Raw genomic sequence first — 20,504 nt, 5'->3', positions numbered from 1 at the left:
TTTTTGGGGGGGTAGTTAGATTTATTTATTTTAATGGAGGTACTTGGAATTGAACCCAGGACCTCTTGCATGCTAAGCAAGTGCTCAGCCACTGAGCCATACCCTCCCCACCATTTTTTTGTTTTTAGACATTAGCTCTACTGAGCAGTCAGGGTTGAGAATCAACCTGTAGAGAGCAGAGAGCCTTGGGGTAGAGATCAAGGAGAAGCTTCCCAGAGCCCTGCAGACCCCAGCAAGGGCAGCCGGAGATGCAGGGAGCCTCGGATGGGCTGTGAGGAACGTGAACTCAACACTCCCCAATGACAAACATGTTTCAAGCACCCACTTCCCAGCAGTGTTTCTTCTGAGTTTACTAATTTTCCAGTAATACTGGGTGAGAATAGAAATAATCTGGACAAAGGGATCAAATTCAAATGCTCGTTCTGACCATTCTTAGCTGCGTGATTACTGATTAAAAGGTTACTGGTCTGCCACGTGTAAACTGGGGGACCTAGAACCGTGCTCGTGGGCTGCTGTGAGCGTAATGAAATGACAACTATAAAGGCACTCCTGACTCTCAGAGGTAATTGCTACTATTGTCCCCATTTGGGACACCAAGAAACAGAGTCACAGAAAGCTTCAAACATTTGCCCAAGATGAAGGTTAGTGTCTGGAATCAAGCCAATGACTTCGTGGATCCAGAGCCCAGGATCTTCTTATGAATAACACGGCACTGCCCAGGTTCCCTGCTCCAAAACCCGCCTCCCTTTGGCTCAGTTCCATGGGCCCTGCGCTGCACAGATATCGTCACTGCCTGCCTGCCCGCCCGGTGTCTGACCCCGGCACTGCTCCCTCCATCTCACACACCGCTTCCTTGGGCACACCAACCCTCACGAGGCCATTGCTGTGGGTACTCGGATGTTTACACGGAAACGCAGGTGGCAGCCCAGCTTTTTGCTATAGATGCTGCTGTCAGTGGAGGCAAATAGCTCACAGTTGGTGGCGGAGGCCACTTCTGGTATCCTCCTTGGCTGGAGAGCTGGATGGAATCCAGTTTCCCTCTGCAACTTAGACATCCAGCATGAGAGTTATGTAAGGCCATCTGGCCTCTCAACATAGAAATGATGCCCCCGCAGTCGTACTTAATATTGTAATCTCCTGGCTCCACCAGGGAGCAGAGGCCATGGCCTGTTGTCCAACAAGTTTTGTTTCCTTACACGACAGCTACAATGGGGTGAGTAAATACCGGACCAGAAAATCTACAAAGCCCTCGTGTACTATTTCCTGACACTTGCAGGTCACCCAAATACCCCAGATCCTCCAAGTAAACAACTAGTAAGAGGAACTGAGCTGGCTCGTCTGTCAGATCCCTGATGGCAGGACGGATTTGTCCTCTCCTGCTCTCGGGATCTTCCGTTCTCCTTCTGTGTGCCCTTCCCCGATTGAAGGAGACTGTTCTTTGTTTATGGGCTATGGAGTATTTGTGGCTGTCTGACGAGAACCTTCGAAACTAGAGCTCTTGGTGAGAATGGAAGCATGGCACCCACGTCTCATGAGCTCAGCTACCGAACAGCCTCATCTAGCCAAGACTGTGGCCAACACCAGGGGTCCACGCTGTTGAGTGTTGGGTCTGGAGAGCAATGCCTCCACCACTGAGAAGCTGCCCCACCACTTGTGCCCTTGTCCCCATCCAGGGGGAGGTGACGCATCCATGGGGTGAAAGCCTTGAGGGCACTAGGTGACTGTGGACCAAGCTGTGACTGGCTGGTCCTGCCCCCCAAGTGACCCATGTTACCCTCACATGCAGAAAATCCCCAAAGAGACCCCTGCTTGAGGGAATGGGTCACCTATAAGCCAACTGTCCTCGGGCCACCTAAGAAGCAACACAGTATACACAGTGAGCCACCCACTCACTACAGTATCCAAGGCTCACAGTTCCCTCATGTGACACCATGTACCCCCAGCAAAAAGAAGACCGTTACTTTGTAATTGACTTGAGAATTCTACTGAAAACACTGCCTTCCACCTTCCACTTATGAAGTTCTTTCCACTGTGTCCCCTGCTCTGCAATTGTGCAATCAGTCCAGAGCTCCCTCATGAGAAAGGAAGGAAGGGGCCGGGCAAATCCAATAAAGGAATGGCACAGCCTTTAGCACCAAGATGGTGGAAAAGTCAACTCCCAGTAGATCTTGAGCTTCAATACACACTCACCGAAATACAGCAGGATGTTAAATGGCACTCCCACAGGTCCCAGGACAGGTTCAAGGCTGACCATAAAATGTCTAAGGGTGAGTGGTGGCCCAATTTCTGGGAATCCCAACACCTTTCCCAAAGCAGTTGGAATATTCCTCCCACTTATTAGCATATGAAGATACTGAGTGCATAAAATCTAACAATCCCACACCTCGTGGTTGCTCTCTCTGCTGAGATAGACAGCCCACACACTGTCTGTGGAGTGTGTATCTACTTTTACTTTAAACTGGAGCACCCAACCCCCATGCCTCATGGCCTTTCTGTTGCCTTCTGAAACAGCCCACTCTGTCTATGGTGTATATATCTCTCTGAATAAATCTACTTTTACTGAACTGTGGCTCTCGAATTCGTTGCTGGGCAAACCAAGGACCCACACTTGGTGAGGTGCATCCCAGGGACCCAAATACGACCTGGGATATGGCCATCCTCTCCCCCACATTTTCCTGTATCATACATTCCTTCCCAAAGGATCTCACCTTGTGCACTCCAAAATAGACAGCACTCATGTGTCCTGACCAGGATCTGCTCCTGTGTGTATCATTTCTTATTTCCACTAGAACATCAACTTCAGGAGGACAAGGATTTGGTTCTGTTCACAAAGGAAGCACCAGCACATCACAGGTGCTGGAGAAGTATTAGCTGAATGAATGAGCTGTGGGAAGTCCTGGGATTTCCACCTGGAACTCCTAGCCTCTTGGGTCCCAGCTGACTACAGGTGCTCCATGCTACTCATGGCTGACCTCTTGCCACCACTCTCTGCTCTGCCATCACCTGAGCTGGGATGAGCTGAGATGGGCACACACCCCGGAGAGCATGGCGCATGGTTCATGCCGTTACAACACACTCGCCCCTTGACTGTTAGATGTTACTTAGGGTGGACCAACTGAAGGCAGCACCATGTGCACCGCCCTACCCCACAACTCACTTGAAGCACCAGGACTGCACACAGGGGAAACGCTGGCCCTTTGCAACCTAAGGAGAGGGACTATGGGTGAGAAGAGGGTCTCTGTCAACTAACAGTCTCTTTACAAGCCCAGTCTTAGGAAAGCTCTTTAAAGATACTTTTTGTATCATCCTTGTGTTTCTGTAATCCCTCTAGATTTTGTCATTTTAATCTACACATCAGAAATACAGATATTCTTGAAATCTCTATTGATTTTCAATGAAGAAAATCCTCAATTTCCTACACTGCTAAGAAAATTACTGCACTTTATTTAAAAAAAGCAGCTTCCTTTCATGACTTCCTATCTTCAAACACCTAATTTCACAAGAATCAGTGAAGCAGGACATGAAAATCATGCTATGCTTTATCACCTACAGGTGGGCAGGGATGAAATGAATGAGTACTGATCTCATGAGACGGGTGAGGGTGAGGAAGGACCAAGGATGAGAAACCAACATTTTCTAACCCATTACTCTTTTTCAGAGTCCCAGACAAAACAGTGTGATTGTATCAACTAAAACAAGAATATCTGCACCCTTCTAAATGCACGCTACAACTTTACTACTACACACGGCACTCTGTCACTGACCTAAAGGCTGATGACAGCCAAGAAATTTGCAGGGATCTTATTCTGTGCTCATCCCTTTTTGTCTTTGGAACCTCAGGATATTTGCCTCCTCTTCCTGAGTGTCATTTTCCTCATCCTTCAAATGGGAGTGTAACAGTCATTCATTTGCTCAGGGTCTATTCGACAACTGGAGACGGCTTATGAAAACAACAACAACAAAAAAAGCAAAACAGAAATTCTGATCTGTGCTGTCTTCCTCCTCCTCCCTGAACATGAATGGCATCTTTCACTGAATCCCGAACTTAAGGAGTAGTTCTGATGAGGAAGTCACAGGACTGCCGTGTAACTGAGAAATGACCTGGTGTAAAAGAATGAATTGCCAGCAAATCCTCAAAACCCATAAGGGTGGAAACCCTGGGAGCTACAGGCATGGGTGGGAGTTCCTTAGTACCCCATTTCACAAATGGGGAGAATTTTGCAGGGTCCATGAAAGACACAGATAGCCCAGTAAAACCACACCATGTTTTGGAGTACACCAGGGCCACGTCGATGCTGACCTGTACTTCTTCGTGTCCCAGAGCAAGAGTCCTGGGCAGGGGTGACTGTGCTTGAGGCTGGACAAGAACTTTCTGTTCTGTCTCTTTTGCTCTCTCTCTTCCTGCAATAAAACAACTGGTAGGACTCTGGTGGGGAGCAATATACCCACATTCTCTGGCAAACCACACACCAGGCAGCTCTAGCTGATCTGAGAGAGGACTCTTCAATGAACATATATACATCAAAGTCAGGCAGAAGGCTGCCTGTGACCTTGGGAATCCAAACCAGCTTGTCCTCTTAATCAGGATATTAGACATCTAAAGAAAGTGTGCACCAGATGAAGACGATGCATTAGACAGCGTTGGTGGTTATGGCCAGCAGTATCTAAGGACAAGTCATGCTCTGGCAAATGGGAGCATTTTGGTTGCTTTAAGAGTTTGCTACTGAAGGGCTGGGACATTCCATTGGGCCTTGAATCTCCAGACCTCTTTACTCACAAAGGCAGAAAAGTTAGGTGAGCCAGCTCAGCCTTTATTCCAACTTCCTAACCAAAATGCTATGAGGTTGAAAATATATTTCTCAGACTCTTCTGCAGCAAGGGTTCCAGATGTGGCTTTAAAAATGCCCATCAGAGATTGAGATTTACAAATATTAACTACTATATATAAAAATAGCTAAAAAAACTAAATTTCTTCTGTATAGCACAGGGAACTATATTTAATATCTTGTAATAACTTTTAATGAAAAATAATATGGAAAGGAATTCATACATATATATGTGTATATGAATGACTGGAACATTGTGCTGTACATCAGAAATTGACACATTGTAACTGACTATACTTCAAATAAAAAAAAATATATATATATATATAATGCCCATCAGCAGCTTCTGAGTGTCACTTAAAGCAGAAACCCAGATGATTGGAGGCAAAGGTGGGTGGAGGAGCTACGTTATTTTGCTGGGGTGGATGCAGCGGGCCTGGCAGAGATCTAGAAGGAATGCTCACAACAGCCACTTACTGATCTGCAAGTGAGTTTTGGTAATAGCTTCCTGAAATCCTCCCCACCCCTCCTGATGAGCCAGGTGTCTGGCGTTTCTCTGGAAATCACTAGGCACAGCCTGGGACTCAAAGGTAAAAATTAAAAACTGCAGTAAGGTAGCGAAGAGGCTGGCAGGACGTGTTGGACAAAAGTAGGTCAGAATCAACAAAGAATGGGGAGGGGATACAACGTGGGCTGAGGACCCTGACTACAGTTGTGGATTGTCTGTGTTAAGGACTCTGAGTCAGTATGAGTAGATGGATTGGTGTGGACTAAAATGGTGGCCATTGTTCAGATAAATATGTGATTTGGACTTTATTAATTAGAGGAGGGATTTTTTTCCCCCTTCAACATTGATCATTCCTAGGGAGCAGAAAAATAATCTGCCACACAACATCTAAGTGCAAAAGAGATGCTACGGGATGGTGGTGGTGTGAAAAATTTTAGTCCCGCAGTTCCAAGGTTTCCTTAATGAGGTTCACAGCAGTTGGTACTTAAAATAAAATAAGGTACTTTAATAAAGACATCATCATATGTACATATCCTTAAAGATACACATATGGTGCTATAAGTGGGCCTGAAATGTGTTCTACATTCTAAAATCCGATGAAATAAAATCAGTAGCTCAATATGCCTCTCGGCTCTATAAACATGATGTAGCTAATGATCACAGAAAACAAGATCAGCTAGTAAATTTGAAATTTGTCTTTTCCAGTGTCAAAGATAATATTTTTTGCTTTACTTAAAAAGCATTTTTTTAATTAGGACTGTCACTGTCCATTGGTATATGGGGTTCAGTAGATATGTTCAGATGTTCTAGACAGTGAATCAGAGCAAAGACTGAGGTTTAGACAGTAGTTAAATGCCTCACCCGTGTAATCAGCATCCACATATTGCTATACTGAAAATCCTTAAAACTGAGAACTTCATTAAAACAACTAAAAGAAAGGGAAAAAAATAGCCACAGTCTAGTGGAAGATTTGTAACGTGTAAAAATGACAAAGGGCTATTCATGAGCATATTCTTAAAAACCCCTACACTTTAATAAGTAAAACAACAAACGGACAACAGGTTGCACACTTCTCCCTGTAGGAGAAGCCATGCAGATGGACTCTTATTTGAATGGGGCTGGAGCTGTAGAATTAGTTACTCTTGCAAGTAACTCAGTTAAAAACAAATGCAAATGGGATACACTTCTACAATATCTGAGTAAAAATCTTGGAAAACTTACTCCTCTGTTAAGCAATGACAATGGGAAAATTTGTTAAAATTAACCTCTGCAGAACTCTGGAAATTTAACCAAGGCTTCCAGCAATAAGGGGAATGTTTATTTGAGAAAAAATAACAGCTAAATCTCCATAAAGATAGTCAGTTTTGTCATATCGTAACTTGAACTACCCCCATCCCCGTATCCTCACCTAAATGGTGGCCTTTAAAAGCAACAGTCTCACAATCAAGGAAGGGGCAGAAGTGATTTGAAGTTACCCAAAAAATCCGCCCCCAGAGAGCTGTCACTTATTCACCTATCTCAAACTCATGCTGTGCAAACAGCCTGTCCCCAGAGTGTTTGTGGAAAACAATCAGCAGTGAGTAACTTTACAACTGCATGAGGCAGTGGTACCAGTACAGGCTAATTAGATGCTGACTAGGAAACTTAGAAGGCAAAATTGAGTATTGAGACTTTCTGGGGGTGGAGGTAGGGTTAAATAGCTCCAAAAAATTCTGAGAATTGTAGAAGTCCGTACACATGTGTGGCATATGGCAAGGAAAGATCTGAGAAAATCTTAAGCCTTCAACTCTGGCTGAACTTGAGGTTCTGCATAAGCAAGAACTAAAGGCTACAGAATAGCTGCAGACTGCCTGCCGGTGCTGAGGGCATCCCTCAGCACGCAGGCACACAGCCACCTGGCAACAGCTCAAACGATTGGCTCCAGGCATTGAAAGAATTCACTGTCCAATCATTATTACAGTGATGACAACTAGGCTTTCTGCACACATACAGATCTCATGGCCATGCATGATAAAGAATACAGACTTTACAGAATTTGTTCAGGAAAGTAACTAAATAAATATCTGCAGCAGCAATGACAATGGAAACAATGATAAACCCTGGAGATGAGGAAAATCTGGCTTTCAGATCTGCCATATTGTAATATTTTAAATGTCCAGTTTTCAACAGAAATTTACAAGATGTACAAAGAAACAGAAAAGTTTGGCCATAACACAGGGGAGAAAGTAGTCAATAGAAACTCCCTGAGGAAACCCAGACACTGGACTTACTAGACAAAGACATAAATAAGGAATTACACATATGATCAAAGAGCTAACCGAAACCATGCCTAAAGAATTTAAGTATGTGAACATCTCATTGTACAGAGAATATCAATAGATAAAATTTACATTAAAAACCAACTGGACATTCTAGAGATACAAATATATTGACTAAAATGAAAAATTCAATAAGAGATTTCTCTGTAGATATGAACTTGTTGAAGAAAAAGTCAGTTAATTTAAAACTACTGAGATTATCCAGTCTGTGGAACAGAAAGAAAAAGGAATGAAAAAAAATGAACACTGTGTCAGAGATAGGTTGGACACCATCAACAATACCAATACACATATAATGTGAGCGCCAGAAGGAAGGAGAGAAAAAAAGCGGTAGAAAAAGTATATAAAGAAATAATGGCTGAAAACTTCCCAAATTTGATGAAAACATTAATTTGTACATCCCAGCAGCTCAACAAACTCCACGTGGTATGAACGTAGAGACATCGAAAATAGGCACATCAGACTAAGTGTGTCAAAAGAGAAGAACAAAGAATCTTGACAGCAGAAAGAGAAAAGAGGCTCAACATATTCAAAGGCTCCTCAGTAAGACAGTTGATTTCTCATCAAAAACCATGGAGACCAGAAGGCAGTGGGATGGTATCGTCAAAGTGATAAAAGGAAAATACTGTCACCAAGTATTTTATAGCCAACAAAATGATTCTTCAAAAAAAAAAAAAGAAGAAATTAACACACTCCTACAAAATCTGAAAGGATCAATTGCTAGCAGGCCTGCCCTACAAGAAATACTAAGGATAGTCCAGCAGGTGTAAATGAAAAGACACTCACCTGAAAAATAAAGAGCACTACTACATGAGTAAGAAAATAAAACAGTATAAATACAGTATTACATGTACGTGTTTTCTTCTATTTGATGTAAAAGACAACTACATAAAACAATACTTATGAAACAGTGTAGATGCACTTATAAATGCATAAAGGTGTAACTTGTATGACAGTGACAGCATGAGGAGGGGGAGGGAAAAGATTGATATCAAAGCAAAGTTTTTGTGTACTATTGAAATTAAGTTGGCATTCATGTGAACTAGATTGCTTTAAAACAATATGTTAATAATAATCTCCAGGGCAATGGAGGAGAAGGAGGAGGAGGAAGAGGAGGAGGAGGAGGAGGAGAAGAAAAAGATAAAATAAACAACAAATTAAAATGGCACACTTGAAAATGCCTACTTTGTACAAAAAAGTGTAGTAATAGAGCATTGGGGAAATAAAAAGTCATATAGAAAGCAGATAGCAGATGTAACTTCAACCTGATAAGAAATTACATTAATGTAAATGAATTAAATATTCTAATCAAAATAGTAAAGGCAGAAATAAATGGAATAGAGAATAGATGAATAACAGAGAAAAATCAACAAAAAGAAAAGTTGGTTCTTTGAAAAGATCAAGAAAATTGACAAATTTTTAGCTAGTACTGAAGAAAAAAAGGGAGAAGGTTCAAATTACTAAGATGAGAAATGAAAGGAAGGATGTCACTACTGCCCTAACAAAAATAACAAGGAATATAAGGGAATACCATGAATACTTGTATAGCCAATAAATGAGATAATCTAGATGAAATGGATAAATTCCTAGAAGGATATGTGACTAAATCTAATTCAAGGAGAGATAGAAAACTCAAATAATCCTACAATAAGTAGTGACTGAAACAGTAATCCAAAACATTCCCACAAGGAAATGCTAGGCCAGTATGGCTTTGCTGGTGAATTCCATCAACTACTTAAAGAAAAAACAAAAACAAAAAACAAACAAACAAAAAATGCTTCACAAACTCTTCTAAAAATAAAGAGGTGGGCACACTTCCCAATTCATTCAATGACACGAGTATCACACTGATACCAAAACCAGACAAAGGCATCACAAGAAAACTAAAGACTATCTCTTATGGATATAAATGCAAAAGTCCTCAACAGAATAAAAGCAAATCCAATCCATTAACATATAAAATAGACCACAATTCAGTGGGATGTATCCAGGTATGCAAAGGCACTTCAACATACAAGTCAATTCATGTAATATGCAATATTAATAGAATAATAGATAAAAACTAGGAATAGAAGAGAACTTCCTCAACTTGACAGAGAACATCTATGAAAAACCTGGAGCAAAGATCATGCATAATGGTGAAAGACTGAATTATTTCCTCCCAAAATCAACATTGTACTAGAGGTTCTAGTCAAAGCAAACAGACAAAGAAAATAAAGCCTCTAGATTAGAAAGAAAGAAATAAAACTATTTCAATTCCAGATGACATGATATTATACATTGAAATCACAAGGAATCCACAAAGAAAAAAGAGAGAGAGAGAGAGAAAAAAAAAACTATTAGAATTAACAACATAGTTTGACCAAAATTGTAAGACACAAATCGATATATAAAAAAGTAATTATATTTCTATACAACAGCAGTGAATAATCTAAAAATAAAATGTAGGAAACATTTTCATTTACAATAGCATCAAAAAGAATAAAATACTTAGGAATATTAAGAAAAATATGTGGAATACTGAGGAAAATGTCTGAAACTTGTATATTGAAAACTAAAATACTACTGATAGAAGTTAAAAATGACCTAAAATAAATGGAAAGCTCTTCTGTGTTCATGGATCAGAAGCCTTATCATTGTTAGGATGGCATTTGTCCTCAAAATGACCTATAGATTTAATGCAAATCTGGCTTTTTGTGAGAAATGAGCAAACTGTTCCTAAAACTATGGAAATGCAAGATACCCAGAATAGTCAAAACAATCTTGAAAAAGAACAAAGTTTTGAAGTTTCCAAATTCAAAACTCAGTAACAAAATGGTAATCCATACAGTGTGGTACTTGCATAAAGGACACACAAATAGATTGAGAGAAAAGAACTGAGAGTCCATAAACAAACTCTTACATGTAGCCAGTTAATTTTTCGTAAAGGTTCCATGACAATCCAACGGGAAAAAGTAATTTTTACAAAAATGATGCTGGGACACCTGAACATACACCTGGAAAGAAAGAAAACTGAACTTTTATCTTAACACCATTTATGAAAATTAACTCAAAATAAATCACAGACCTGAAATTATAAAACTTTTAGAAAATGAACAATGAGAAAATCTTCAGGATTTTGAAGTACAAATACTTCTAAGATATGACAGCAAAAGCACAAACAACAAAAGAAAATATATCAAGTGAACTGGACTTCAGTAAAATTAAACACTTCTGTGCTTCAAAGGACTTCATCAAGAAAGTAAGAAGACAATCCACAGAATGGGTGAAAATATTTCCAATATTTTCCCTGATAAGGGACTTTTTATCCAGAATAGACAAAGGAGACTTAAAACATGAAAATACAAAGACAAATACAATTAAAATGGGCAAAGAATTTGAATAGATGTTTCTCCAAAGAAGACATACGAATGGGAAATAAGCACATAAAAAGATGTTCAACATCAGTAGGCATTAGGGAAACAGAAATCAAAAGCACAATGACATGCCACTTCATACCAAATAGGATGACAAATATATATGATATATGATATATAAATATGTATCTATAAACTCGGTAATAAAAAGTGTTGATGAGGATGTGGAGAAACTGGACTCCTCATACATTACTACTGGAAATATAAAATGGTGCAGTCACTTTAAAAACTACTTTAGCAATTCCTCAAAATGTTAAAAGTAGAATACATCCCAGCAATTCCATTTTTTGATATATCCTGAGAAGAACTGAAAATATGTGTTCACACAAAAACTTGTCCATGAGCATTTACAGCAGAATTATTCATCATCAACTGATGGATGGATAAGCAAAGTGGTGTATTTATAACAATGGCATATTATTTGAACACAAAAAGGACTTTGGGTACTGATATATGCTACACCATGGATGAGCCTTGACAACGTCACACTAAATGAAAGACGACAATCAAAAAAGGCAGCATACTGTATGGTTCTACTTATATGAAATGCCCAGAACAGGCAAATCCGTAGAGACAGAAAGTAGAGTGGTGGCTGCTGGGGTCTAAGGGAAAGGAAGTTTAGGGAGTGACTTACTAAAGGGTACTGGTTCTTTTTGGGAGTGATGGCTACAAAACCCTGAAATGTACTTAAAATCCTAATGCACAATTTCAAAGGCTGCATTTTATGGTATGTGAATTATATCTCCATAAAGCTGTTACTTTTGAAGCTGAGCCCACATATGGAGCAACTGGCCCAGCACTGACTGCAGCATCTGGAGGGGGAGTGACCCACCCACCCACCACAAAGGAAAGGATCACCTGACCCAGTGTTGGAGGGGTGCAATCTTCTTGCCGAAAGGCACTGTGAGCAGCACAGACAAGGGGGCAAACAGAGCAAGGTGAGTTTGTGAAACAGGGCGAAGACACAAAGGCCTCTCAATAAAACCATTAAGAGCACACAGTCTCTAGGAGAACACATCTTTGTTTTTAAAATCTTTTTATATCTGTTTTATTCCTATTACATTTTTAATCTTTATTTTTAAACAGTCCTATATGTTTACAATTCTCATTTCATTTATATTCTCTTGGTTTTGATCTGTTATTTATTAGTCACAGGTTTCAAATATTGTATTTTGAATTTTCTCTCCTTTTTATTAAGATTCTTAAAAGATATCTCAACTCGATTCCTATTCTGCTTCAACTTGCTCTTCTATTATTGATTATACACTGTTTTCAAACCTTCTTTTCCTCCATTCTTTTAAAATTCTCTCTCTCTCTCTTTTAAGTTTTATTCCCACATAGGCTTTAGATAGATAAATAAATAAACTCCTTTAAGGACCTCAATAGATAACTGATACTCCAAAAGCCACAGGGCCAGAGAGATATGAGCAGAATGAAGAAGCAGAGGAAGTCCTGCCAATTAAAATAGCAAGAGAAATCCCCTCAAAGAACGATCAATAAAATAGACATTGATGGCCTACTAGATCAAGATTTCAAAAAAGAAGTGATCAAATTACTGAAGGAACTAAAAGAGATAGTCTTTAGAGACATAAAATATATCAAAAACAAAATAGAAGCTATAAAGAAGAGCCAAGTAGAATTGGTAAATTCATTGGCTGAAATGAGATCTGACCTAAAGGCTGTACAAAGCAGGCTAGATAATGCAGCAGAACGAATAAGTGACCTAGAAGACAGGACAACAGAAAGAACCCAATCAGAACAGCTGAGAGAAAAACAAATATAAAACAATGAAAACAATATAAGGAACCTATGGGATAATATAAAGCATGCCAATCTATGCATAATAGGGGTTCCAGAAGGGGAAGAAAGAACAAAGGGGATGGAAAAGGTAATTAAAGAAATCATGACTGAAAACTTCCCAAACCTAAAGAAGGAATCAGACACCCAAGCACAGGAGGCTCAGAGGGTCCCAAACAGGAAGAGCCCAAAGAGAAACACGCCAAGATATATCATAAATCAAGATGGCCAGACTGAAGGATAAAGAAATGATCCTAAAGGCAGCAAGAGAAAAACAAAGAGTGAGTTACAAGAGAAGGCTCTCAGCTGATTTCTCTACAGAAACACTACAGGCCAGAAGGGAGTGGCAAGATATATTCAAAGTCCTGAATGAAAAAAAAAAGATGCAGCCTAGGATACTTGCTCCAGCAAGGCTATCCTTTAGAATAGAAGGAGAGATAAAGAATTTCACAGAGAAGCAAATACTAAAAGAATTTAGCAACACTAAACCCATGCTAAAAGAAATATTGAAAGGTCTACTCTAAATAGAAAAGAAGCAGGATGCTACAGAAATGAGAATTCATGACTGTGAGAGTATTATTCCTTTCTTCTTCTTTTTTTTTAAATCTTGTTCTCAGTAGGATGGGTTTGAGATTACATTAATATCTGTTTAGTACACACAGTTACAGTAATTGGTTAACAGACTTACAAAAAAGTGTAATCACAAGCCAAAATCTTACAAGTGAGTCACAAAAACTAAATACAATACAAAGGAAAATTACCATACCACAAAAGGAAGAAGAAAGGAACCAAGAAGAAATACCAAATCAACTGCAAAAATAAGTTCAAAATAGCAATAAACTCTCATCTATCATTAATTACTGTAAATGTTAATGGTCTAAATGCTCCAGTCAAAAGACAGAATAGCAGACTGGATAATAAAGCAAGAACCTTCAATACACTGCATACAAGAGACACACTTTAGGGAGAAGGACACATATAGATTGAGAGTGAATGGACGGAAAATGATATTCCATGCAAATGGAAATGCCATAAAAGCAGGTGTAGCAGTATTGATTTCAGACAAAATAGACTTTAAAACAAGGGTCATAAAGAAAGATAAATAAAGACATTTTATAATGCTTAAAGGATCAATACAAGATGAAGATATTACAATCATTAATATATATGCACCCAACATGAGCACCTAAGTACATTAAACAACTACTAACAGAGATAAAGGGGGAAATTGATGGGAATACAATCATTGTCAGAAATTTTAACACCACATTAACATCACTAGACAGATCTTCCAGACAGGAAATAAATAAGGCAACAGAGAAATTAAATGATACAAGAGAATAATTGGATTTAGTGGATATTTTCAGAGCATTACAATCCCCCATAACAGAATAAATAATCTCTTAAAATGTGTGTGGAACATTTTCTAGGATTGATCATGTACTTAGTCACAAAAGAAGCCTCAACAATTTTAAGAAGATAGAAATTATCTCAAGCATCTTTACTGACCACAATGCCATGGAAACTAGAAATCAACTTCAGAGAAACAAAGGAGAAAGAAAGGAAAGCATTGAGATTAAACAACATGCTATTAGAAAACCAATGGGTCAATGATGTAATCAAAGTTGAAATTAAAGAATACCTTGAGACAAATGAAAATGAAAACACAACCACACAAAACATATGGGACACAGCAAAAGCAGTGCTAAGAGGAAAGTTTAGGGTAATGCAGGCCTTCCTCAAAAAAGAAGAACAATACCAAATAAACAATCTAACCCACCAGCTGAAAGAACTAGAAACAGAAGAGCAAAAACACATAAAAGTCAGCAGAAGAAAGGAAATAATAAAGATCATGGAGGAAATAAATAAAATAAAGATTAAAAAAATAGAGAAAATAATCAATCAAACCAAAAGCTAGTTTTTTGAAAGAATAAATAAAATCGAAAATCCTCTGTCCAAACTCACAAAGAAGAAGAAAGAGAGAGAACAAATTTGCAAAATAAGAAAGGAAAATGGAGAAATTACAACAAATAACATAGAAATACAGAATATCATATGAGAATATCATGACAAACTACATGGAAAAAAATGGATAACCTAGTGGAGATGGACAAGTTTCTGGAAACATACAGTCCACTAAGACTGAATCAAGAAGAAACTATCCACTTCAACAAATGGATCACTAGGAATGAAATTGAATTAACAATAAAAAACCTCCCTACAAATAAAAGTCCAGGACTGGACAGCTTCACCGGGGAGTTCTACCACACATACAAAGAAGAACTCATACCAGTCCTTCTCAAACTCTTCCAGAAGATTGAAAAGAAGGAATATTCCCAAACTCATTCTATGAGGCCACCATTACCCTGATACCAAAACCAGGCAAAGACACCACCAAAAAAGAGAATTACAGACCAATATCACTGATGAACACAGATGAAAAAAGTCCTTACCAAAATACTAGTAAATAAATTCCAACAGCACATAAAAAAGATAATACATCATGCTCAAGTGGGGTTCATCTAAGGGACACAAGGGTGGCTCAACATATGAAAATCAATCAATGTAATAATTCACATCAACAAGAGAAAGGACAAAAACCACATGATCATCTCAATAGATGCAGAAAACTTTTGATAAAATTCAACACCCATTTATGATAAAAATTCTCACCAAAGTGGGTATTGAGGGAACATATCTCAACATCATAAAAGCTATAGATGACAAACCTACAGCCAGCATAGCACTCAACGATGAAAACCTCAAAAGATTCCCACTAAAATCTGGGACAACTCAAGGATGCCCACTATCACCACTCCTATTCAACATAGTCTTGGAAGTCCTGGCCACAGCAATCAGGCAAGTAACAGAAGTAAAAGGGGTCTAAATTGGAAAAGAAGAGGTAAAAGTGTCACTATATGCAGATGACACGACAATATATATAGAAAACCATAAAAGGTCCACACAAAAACTACTAGAGCTGATCGAAGAATTTAGCAAAGTAGCAGGTTACAAGATTAATGTTCAAAAATCAGTTGCATTTCTTTACACAAATGATGAGTCAACAGAAAAAGAAAGTAAAGAAACAATCCCCTTTAAAATAGCACCCAAAGTAATAAAATATCTAGGAATAAATCTAACCACAGACGTGACAGAATTATACACAGAAAACTATAAACCATTGGTGAAGGAAATTAAAGAAGACTTTAAAAAATGGAAAGGTATCCCAAGCTCTTGGATTGCAAGAATCAATATTGTTAAAATGGTCACACTGCTCAAGGCAATCTACAGATTTAATGCAATCCCTACCAAATTATCCTGGACATATTACATAGAACTAGAACAAATCACAATAAAATTTATATGGAACCATCAAAGACATAGAATTTCCAGGGAATAACTTAAGAAAAAAAGAAAGAGGCTGGAAAAATAACTGTCCCAGACTTGAGACAATTCTATAGAGTTACAGTCGTCAAGACAGCATGGTATTAGTACAAAAACAGACATACAGCCAAATGGAACAGAATAGAGAGCCCAGAAATGAGCCCAAATACTTTTGGTCAACTAATATTCAACAAAGGAGGCAAGAATATACAATGCAATAAAGATAGTCTCTTCAGCAAGATAAACATAAGACAAGATACAATAAACCTCCTAGGAGAAAATACAGGCAAAATATCTGACATACATCTCAGAAATCTTCCCCTAGGGCAGTCTACCCAAGCAATAGAAATAAAAGCAAGAATAAACAAATGGGACCTAATGAAACTTACAAGCTTCTGCACAGCAAAGGACACCTTAAGTAAAACAAAAAGACAACCTACAGAATGGGAGAACATTTTTGCAAATGAAACTAACAAAGGCTTGATCTCCAGAATATATAAGCAGCTCATATGACTTACTAAGAAACAACCAAATAACCCAATCCAAACATGGGCAGAAGACCAAAACAAGCAATTCTCCAAGGAAGATATACAAATGATCAATGGGCACATGAAAAAATGCTCAATATCACTAATTATCAGAGAAATGCAAATCAAAAGTACAATGAGGTATCACCTCAAACCAGTCAGAATGGCCATCATTCAAAAATCCACAAATGACATATGCTAGAGAGGCTGTGGACAAAGGGAAACCTCCGACACTTCTGGTGGGAATGCAGTTTGGTGCAGCCACTTTGGAAACAGTATTGAGTTTCCTCAAAAGACTAGGAATAGAATTGCCATATGACACAGGAATCCCACTCCTGTGCATATATCCTGAAGGAACCCTACTTCAGGATGACAGCTGCACCCCAATATACATAGCAGCACTATTTACAATAGCCAAGACATGGAGATAGCCTAAATGTCCATCAACGGATGACTGGCTAAAGAAGTGGTATATTTATACAATGGAAAACCACTCGGCTATAAAAACTGACAATATAGGGCCATTTGCAGCAACGTGGATGCTCCTGGAGAATGTCATTCTAAGTTAAGTAAGCACCGTAGCAAGGAATAAAGAGAAGTTACCTCTAAGTACAGTTATTTTGATTAAAATATACATACAGAAAGCAAGTCACCCCCACGACTGCTGCCAGGAGGAGCATCTGAATGTAATAGCCCAGCCCAAGCAAAGTAGATTCCGACCTTCTCTCCGTAGAATTTCCTGTAGAAAGACAGAAGGTAGTTTCAGAAGACACACATATTCACTCTGTAGCTTCATCCTCATGTTAATTTCTTTTTTCTTTGTTTTTAAGGTGGGGCATAAATAGGTTTATTTATTTGTTTTTTAAATGGAGGCATTGGGGATTTAACCCAGTACCTCATGCATGCTAGGCATTCACTCTACCACTGAGTTATACCCTCCTTCCATCATACTAATTTCTGATTCTAAATCAAGGGGGCTTTAAGTTTAAACCTCTGACTCAATTCACACTTAAAACATATGCGTTTTCACAGCAGCCCCCAAATTCTACCGTGAAATAAGAAGTATTTTACGTATCATAGAAATACAGATCACTGGTTCACCTGCTGAAGAGAGATAAATGAGAACAGAGCAAAGGAGGGGACGAGGCCGACTCCGGAGCAGATGCAGGGGATCATCACCACTCACTGGACAGTCTGGCACATTCAACAAATCCCACCAAAGATCATTCTTAACAGGCTTGACACAAGTGGACTTCAACTACTGGCTCAGTCATCTGAGTCTGCCTTATCTCGGGAACTTCCCTGGAACAAATGCATCGTAAACCACAGATAATGAGGAAATGGCTGATAATGATAACAACTGGGAGTGCAATGTCTCTCTGACAAAATATTTATAAAACTCATGTAGGAATGGGAGAGGGCAGGAGGGATGTGGCTGAGTAAGGAACTGCCCTGTATTCTTTGTATCTAGCACGTCGGCTGTTCCTAGGTTTCAAAAACACTTCAATGTTACTCAGTTAAGCTGGAGTAGACGGAACAGGCCAGGGAGGCAAGATTAGAAGAAAGGAGGCAGGGCACGAAGCGGTGCCAGGCTGGTCCTGAAAGGGAGACAGACACAGACAGGCAGACACAGAGGGCTTAGGGATGAGGCGGAAAAGTGAGGCGGCGGCTCAGGTGTGTTTGCTGCTGCTGCTACTTCCCTCAGCTGGAGCACTGCTGACGCGGCAGTGCTGGGTAAGACCTGTGACTTTCCTCAGCTCTGAGTTCTCTCGGAAGCTTCCGGCTCAGTCTGGAGCTGAGATGAGCTCCGAGGGCTTAGCCTAGGGGGGACTCAGCTCTGAGAACAGCCTGGAGTCCTGAGAAACTTCACGCAGGAACCCCTAGGGCTGGACCAGCGCTCACAGGGCTGCTGTGAGACCAGCTCCATCGTCAGAGACCTGGGCGTGGACTATTCCATGGGGAAAATGGCTGAGCCCGATGCCAAATCAGATAGGAGGGACAAAGTGTGTTCATTCTCATGTGACTGGTCTTTGTGGCCTGGCTCACAGATGGCAGGCTCAGGATGGTGTCTGGCAGAGAAAACCCTGGCAATGGGTTTGAGATGTTTTGGACTCTTTCTTGTTAAGCTTTTTGTAATACATTCTTATCAACTATCCATCCTGAAAATGCCACATTCAAAACTGAAAGAATGTTAGAAGTTGCTTGCTCCAACTGGCCAATGGTAAACACACCCTGCTACAGTTAGAGAGCTGGTCAGGCAGCCTCTGCCTGCATATTTACAATGACGGAGAGTTCATTACTTCCAAAGGTTACATGTCGGCAAGAATGTCAGAAAGAATTTTTGAACCTTAAACAGATGTCTGCCCCCTAGTCCTTGCTGAAAGGCTAGAAATAATGAGGATCCCTTCAAATGTAGTTTTGTCTGATTGTTATCTCTCTCTGTCAAAAACACCCCAATTCTTAACATCAATTTTTCAAAATTCAGCTTTGATTTCTTTTTATCAAACTTATACCATACATTCATTAAAGAGTCAAACAGTTCTCGAACACCGATTGTAAAAAGGAGCAGTTCCCAACAACCACCCCATTTCCTGGTCAGAAGCAACAATGTTCAGCTCCTACTGCTGACTCTTGGAATAAAAACTCCCTATTTCTGACTAATATCCTTGTAACACAGCCTACTGACTTTTTCAGCTTTATGTATCACCTATTTAACTTTCTATTTTGGAAAATGAATATTAAGCTCTCTTTCAAACCACATCTCCTCTACACATCCAAACCTTCATTCTTCCAACCTTTTGATACAAATACATTATAATTTTGATCAGCTCAGTATCCTTGCTTTACATTATTAGGACTCTGTACAGACTGTTCACAGCTGTAGCAAGTTGTCTGCTAGGCTTACTTTTTTATTCCCTACTTTGTTTTTCCTGGAGTTAATAATTGTCTTGGTGGTTCATAGCTTAGATTTCTCTGCGCTTAACAATTCAACCCCATACCTTCTCCTAATGAATAACTTTCTCAATACTTTCCAATTCATTGTCTACAAATTTCATCTCCTTGAATAAATCTCTTCAGATCTCCTTCAACCTGGATTAACGACATGCTAGTCTTGTCACAGAGCTCAAGGGGCCACTAGTGGGAAGCAACAAGGGAATACATGGACCAGGAGAAGGGAACAGATCAACATAATTTCCTTCACAAAACATACTTAAAATAGTGGGAAAATTGTTTTCTTTACAAACACAAACACACACACCAACCCCAAAATCCCATAAAGAATAATTAAATAGCCATCAAACCCATTGCCCTGCCATCAAATTCTGTATAACATAAAACAAAAATAACAGAAGGAATATATCATATAAATATGAATCTCAAGGGGGATGGGGTACACTCAGTGGCAGAGTGTGTGCTCAGCAAGCATAAGGTCCTAGATTCAATCTTCAGTACCTCTATTAGAAAAAAAACATTAGAAACAATAGAAAAATGTATCAACTTTAAATATTTACAAATATATAAACTTCCTCTTTTAAAACTGTTCTACAGGATAATCCGGGTTAATGAGAAAGTGCCTCTTCATGACTGTGATCCTGCTGATAATTGTGGGAGGAAATTAGAGTATGACCACATGAAATAAAATCCCTTATGAAATAATGATCCCGGGTGACAATCATTATTGGCTGCTGTCATCACAAAAAAGAGAGTCAACTGGACATTATGTACCT

At 39.3% G+C, this 20,504-nt stretch overlaps 1 long non-coding RNA gene across 5 annotated transcripts in view; it reads right to left on the bottom strand.

Annotated features, from left to right (window-relative positions):
• LOC141578905 (uncharacterized) overlaps positions 1-20,504 on the bottom strand; it is a 62,083-nt gene that overhangs the window by 24,120 nt on the left and 17,459 nt on the right. For all 5 annotated transcript variants that reach the window (XR_012509789.1, XR_012509780.1, XR_012509786.1 and 2 more), the window contains exon 5: positions 17,416-17,515. This is a non-coding gene — a long non-coding RNA (uncharacterized LOC141578905). The remainder of the gene's footprint in view (positions 1-17,415; positions 17,516-20,504) is intronic.

Source organism: Camelus bactrianus, chromosome 1 (assembly GCF_048773025.1).
Source record: "Camelus bactrianus isolate YW-2024 breed Bactrian camel chromosome 1, ASM4877302v1, whole genome shotgun sequence".
In the NCBI taxonomy this organism is placed as follows: Eukaryota; Metazoa; Chordata; class Mammalia; order Artiodactyla; family Camelidae; genus Camelus; species Camelus bactrianus.
Note: the sequence above shows the minus strand (reverse complement) of the source record. Positions and strands in the feature narration are given on the sequence as shown.